Raw genomic sequence first — 6,509 nt, forward strand, 5'->3', positions numbered from 1 at the left:
GTACGCGGGCCTCTCACTATTGTGGCCTCTCCTGTTGCAGAGCACAGGCTCCGGACACACAGGCTCAGTGGCCGTAGCTCACAGGCCTAGCCGCTCCGCGGCATGTGGGATCCTCCCGGACCGGGGCATGAACCCTTGTCCCCTGCATCGGCAGGCGGACTCTCAACCACTGCGCCACCAGGGAAGCCCTGCATTTCTTTTTTGCTATCTTAATTCTCAAGAGAGAACTGCACTGTGTACAGAGTTGCTGAGATTGTGCAGGTACTACCTGTGTGGTGATATGATTGGTGAGAATGTCTATTTCAAGCCAGGTATAAGATGGTAGAGCATATTAGGGGATCATTACTGGTCAAGCGTTTAGTTTCTTAGCACTCAGGTCTAGAAATTTAGTAAAATGCTCCCCAAAAGATCTAAACCTCAACCTCCTTGTCTGTAAGATGGGTATAATAATCATGCTTACTTCACAGTTTACTGTGAGAATTAAATGAATTAGTATATGTAAAGTATTTAGAGGAGTGTCAGGTACATAGCAAGTGCTCAGTGTTACCTATTATTATTGTTTATTATTATAAGTAGGTTATATTTGCTAAACTCAAGAGATGCTGGTTTCTACCACTGTTTTAATTTGCAGAGAGGCATATCCTTTCTAGGGAAAAGAATACTCCCTGTTACTCCCTCTGTCCAGCACTATGTGATCTGTGATATTAAATTAGTAAATTCCAGATTATGTGGTGAGAATTAAGTGAAAGGAAAGTGAATTGGATGGCTTTAAAGGATTTTTTGAGTAAATGTGGCAAAGGCAAATGATTCTCATATCTACTATTGTGATCTTTCTCAGGCTACCAGTCAGGTAGTTCTCTTTTCCTTAGATGGTGCTGACAATCAATCTCTCTTTTCCTTCCTTCCTTCCTTCCTTCCTTCCTTCCTTCCTTCCTTCCTTCCCTGAGTAGGGGCAACTCCTTTCCAAGGAGGGTGTAATCTCCCTCAACAGCCTTTCCACCCCCTAAGACAGCCTCAGATGTTTCTAATTAATTATGATTAAGTATTGTAGTCGCTTGCTAGGATTGCTGTAGCAAAATACCACAAACTGGGTAGCTTAGAACAGCAGAAATTTGTTTGTCTCACAGTTCTGGAGGTTAGAAGTCTGAAATCAAAATGTCAACAGGGTTGCGGCCTTCTGAAGGCTGTGAAGGAGACTCTGTTCCATGCCTCTGTCCCAGCTTCTGGTGGTTTGCTAGCAATCTTTGGTGTTCCTTGGTTTGTAGATCTCTGCCTTCATCTTCAGGTGGCATTCTTCTTCTTGTGTGTCTATGTCCAAATTTACCCTTTTTATAAGGATACCAGTTATATTGGATTAAGGGCCTACTCTACTCCAGTATGACCTCATCTTAATTACATTTGCAATAACCCTATTCCAAAAAAGGTCTCATTTTGAGGTACTGGGGATTAGGACTTCAACATAGGAATTTTGCAGTGGGGGTGGTGTGGGGGAGGACGACAGTTCAACCCATAGCAATCATGATCCTCAGATCCCATTTATAAATGCTCACATGCAATGGGACCTGTTCCTTGGGTTTATGCCTTACTTAAAAAATATATAAAGAAAAATTCACCAACCAAAAATAAACAAATGAACCCACCCACTGCCAGCCAGGGATTTTAAAGCTCAGTTGACAAGTTGATTGAGATAGACTTCATTTTATAAGCACAGGTTCAGAAATGACATTCTCTTACGTTCTTACAAGGATCTAACACCCAGTAAGTTGTAGTGTGAAAAATAAGTTCTAAAAAAAGAATGAGTAAACAGATAAAAGAGAAAAGAACCAAATTTGAAAAATTTCAGATTTTATATGATCTACTTGCTAGGAAACTATAGGAGTGCCACCCATCCTGTATTCTGTGGAATTGTTCCAGTCTTACCACGAAAATCTTTTTTTTTTTTTTGCGGTATGCGGGCCTCTCACTGCTGTGGCCTCTCCCGTTGTGGAGCACAGGCTCCGGACACGCAGGCTCAGCGGCCATGGCTCACGGGCCCAGCCGCTCCGCGGCATGTGGGATCCTCCCGGACTGGGGCACGAACCCGTGTCTCCTGCATCAGCAGGCAGACTCCCAACCACTGCGCCACCAAGGAAGCCCATCCATGAAAATCTTATATTCTGTAAACTTAACTTTCATATCTGAAAAGTTTCTGATAACTTTCATATCTTAACTTTCATATCTAGTACATGCTTAGTTAACATGTTAACATGCAAGTTAATGGTTGATGATGACTTATATTACTACCTCTTTTTTGCCTGGCACATAGTGTAAAAAGTGTGGAAGGTCTACTGATGAATAACTGAAGATATTTTTAGTAGTTGCCTTTTACAGCATATAACATTTAAAAGTAAATAACCTTTAATTGGCTATTTTTTTTAAAAGGTAGAGATGAGATGAGTGTTTTGGTTCGATAGCCAGGCTTACTCTGATATATGTCTGTTTTTAATAAAATTTAAATACAGATACATTTGGAAGCACAGTTATAATGGAAATTAACAAATTAAGTTTTTTATCCTTTTATCCAATTTATAATCTTTAACACTCATTAAAAATTACTGGAAACAGGTGCTTTTTTTTTCCTGAGGAGACATCTTACTCTGAGACATCTTACTATGACACAGGCAATTTTTAGTATTTTTGATGTTTGATACCTATCACCTAAAACAGTATATCTGAAAACTATGCAACATTTTTCTCACTAGTAATAATAGTCTGGAGAATCTCACAAAGCAGTAAAACCCTATTAAGTCATAGCTACTACATGGACTACTAATTTCTAAAACTCTGTACTTTTTGGTTTAAACTGAAAACAGTATTTTGAGACCAAGCTTGTATTTTCATAAACAGTTTAACTAAATTAAATTTCAAAAGGTTGGATTCCACTTTTTTGAGGGCTTCTATGATACTGTATACTAGATATAGTATCTAAGGCTTCTACGATACTAGAAAACTGTTTGAATTTTTCACCTTTTGATTCATGATTTTATTCTCGTGGTCACTGATTAGTAGGGCAAACACAAACTCAAGATATTCTTATGCTCACAATAAAAGACAAATTTTCAGAATCAGTTCAGATCTTAATTTATTTCTATTTGTTGGAATAGATTTCATTCCCTTTATGAAGGCAAAAAGCCATTGAAATACACTTCTTCAGAAATGCTAGCAACATCACAGGTACTGATGAAAAATCTGAAGGATTATTAGTCCTTTTCTTTGAATTATACACAGCATTTTAATTAAATTATGTAATTAACATTAACAAATTAATTAAAATTGCCTTAATTTTCCATTCAGCTCTATCAGTGGTAACTAAAAGCACCAATTTTACGTCTACTTATAGCCAAGGAATATCAACAAAACACTGAGTTTTAACAAGCCCTGAAAATGGTTCTGATACTACAGTAATTTTGAGGATAGCAAAAGCCATTTTCATCCTATTTCTTTTTCCTTGCTCACAGAATCCCTATTTAGATATTAGTTGGAGATCCAATGATCTCAGGGAAAGTGGTTCTAGTTTCTGGCCTAGGAGTGAGCAGGAAACCCAGTTCTGACCAATGGAGTATAAGGGGCAATTCCCTAGGGGTCTCCTGTGGACTATTTTCCTCTCTGATAAGAGACAGGGTACTCAGAGAAGCTCTCTGCCCTGTACCACTAGCTACATCTGTTCTTGAACATGGTCATGGGAGGACATGATGCTTGGGACTCCTCCAACAATCTTGCCAGCCAGAAAAGTCCAAGAGACTCTCAGAGACTCTAAACCTGACATCATAGGGCCGCTGAGCCAACGTACCTGCAACAACTTTTCTCCAAACTGTAGGGGGGAAAATACCTCATTTATTTAAGCCAATATTGGGTAGTATTCTGAGTATTTTGACTTGGCAGCTGAAAGCATTACTAACTGATATAACCAGGCATTTGTAACATATAGTACATTACCAAAGCATACACATGGGATTCTTTTTTTTTTTTTTCCACATGGGATTCTTAATGGCACCCATTTACCCATTCATTCATTCATTCCATCAACAAACATTTCTTAAGCAGCTGCCATGTGATAATCACTGTGCTAGACACCAGAAACACAATGTTAAGCAAGACAGACACGTCTTCCTGCAGTTTGGGTGAAATGGCATGAGTTATTCAACTCAGTGGCTAACGTATAAACCGCCCTTCTCACCCCTGCTTTCAGGACAGGTTGTGTGTATGTGTTTTACACCCCAGTTCCTGTTTGTGAAGTTATCCAGGAAGTTTGGCCAGTCAGCACTACCCAGTTCCTTAAAAGATCAGGAGGAAGCTTGGTCCAAAATTTTTCAACAATTTCTAACCCCTAAATTAGGACTTTAATATGTAAACATGAAGATTTAAAGGAGGAATGATTGAAGACAATGAAATTATAGAGCATGGAGATCAAGTGAGCATGAACTTAAGAACTTTTGGGGACTCTAATCAGGGTTCTTTTCTGAAAGTTTGAAAATGAACTTTTAAAGCAAATAAAATACTGAGTGTAAACAAATGGAGTATTTTTTCAGATAGGGAGTGATGATAAATTCATGTTACAAAATCAAAACACAGATTGAAGAAATGTGGAGATCAGTGAAGAGATGGCTCTAACAGGTTTCTAAGGTGTCTGTCTCTAAGTTCTGATGAAGTAATTGACATTTGAGGCTCACCATGTACCAGGCAGTATGTCTGTTGCATCTCATTTATGCCCTACGTTGACTATGGAAAGAGACATTACTGTCTCCATTTTACCAAAAAGGAAGCTGAGGTCCAGAGAGTTAGGTAACCCCATCACATAGTTAATAAGAAGTAGAGTTGATTGAACTCAGGTTTGTCTAGTGTGGAACAGCGTGTCCTCCTGCTATGCCTTACTACTTCCTTAAAGACAAAGAGGCAAGCCACTATCATCTTCTACAAATTATCCTTTTGTCCCAAAGTTGGAGACTGAATCTTGGATCCATGGACCATTAGGTTAATTCCATCTGGCATTTAGAGTCTTATTCTTGGGAATAGTTTTAAAAACAGTGTCTAACTTCTTAACAGCAGAGCCAGCAATTAAAATTTAAGTTCAAAGATCTGGACTAAATATCAGAAGGATCTTCTTTCCTCTTTTAATTTCAAAATAAATGGATTTCAGTAGAGATGTTTCCTTTCCCTTGAGGAGGTGATAGTTAATACAGGGATAAGTTGAACAGTATTTATACCCAGAGTTGACCTGGACATATATAGACAAAGGGAAATTTATCAGAGAGATGTTTTGACCAGTAATCCTTATAAACACCCCAGAAATGGTTACCCACTCTTTTGTTTGTTGAGCCATCAGTTTATATATAAGGCTAGACTTTCAGGTTTAGTTGTGTAAGCCTAACTGTCTTTTTACAGACATGAAAGTATTTTGAACTGGAAGTATCAAAACAACTATTTTGATCTTTTTCTACATGAAGATAATAGCTACTTAATTTGACCAAAAGGCATAGTTAGGGAACTTCTGGGACTTTTGTCCCATGGGGTCTTTATATACTATTATGGTTTGCAAAGCAGTTTGGAACAAATGGCATTGATGAGCCAAGCAGTCTCTGAAATAGTGAACAGGAGAAATCAGGAGAGTTGTCATATATTGGGTTGGCCAAAAAGTGCCTTTGGTTTTTTTAAGTAAAAATAAAAGACACATTTTTCATTTTCACCAAGAACTTTATTTAACAACGTATTCACCCTTTTGTTCCACTTTCTGCCACCTTCTGCCATTTTTCTGGCAACTTCATTATTCCATCTTCCCAAAACTTTTTATCATTTTGAGCAAAGAACTGTTCCAGGTGCCTTTTGTAGTCTTCCAGGGAATTGAAATTTTTTTCATTAAGAGAATTTTGTAAAGACCGAAATAAATGGAAATGCGAAGGTGCAATGTCTGGTGAATGCGGCGGATGAATCAGAACTTCCCAGCCAAGCTGTGACGGTTTTTGCCTGGTCATCAAAGAAACATGCGGTGTTGTGTTATCCTGATAGAAGATTATGTGTTTTCTGTTGAGTAATTTGGTTGCTCTTCATCGAGTGCCACTTTCAGTTGGTCTAATTGGGAGCAGTACTTGTTGGAATTAAACGTTTCGTTTTCCGGAAGGAGCTCATAATAAAGGACTCCTGTCCAATCCCACCATATACACAACATCACCTTCTTTGGATGAAAACCGGCCTTTGGTGTGGTTGGTGGTGGTTCATTTTGCTTGCCCCATGATCTCTTCCGTTCCACATTATTGTACAGTATCCACTTTTCATCTTCCCATCACAATTTGTTTTTAAAATGGAATGTTTTCATTACGTTTAAGTAGAGAATCACATGCGGAAATACGGTCAAGAAGTTTTCTCTTGCTTAACTTATGTGGAACCCAAACATCAAAGCGATTCACATAACCAAGCTGGGGCAAATGACTTTCAAAGCTTGATTTGGATGTTCTGAGTATGTCAGCTATCTCCCA

The sequence above is a fragment of the Neophocaena asiaeorientalis genome, unplaced genomic scaffold, assembly GCF_003031525.2.
Source record: "Neophocaena asiaeorientalis asiaeorientalis breed wild unplaced genomic scaffold, Neophocaena_asiaeorientalis_V1.1 scaffold24, whole genome shotgun sequence".
NCBI classification, from domain to species: domain Eukaryota; kingdom Metazoa; phylum Chordata; class Mammalia; order Artiodactyla; family Phocoenidae; genus Neophocaena; species Neophocaena asiaeorientalis.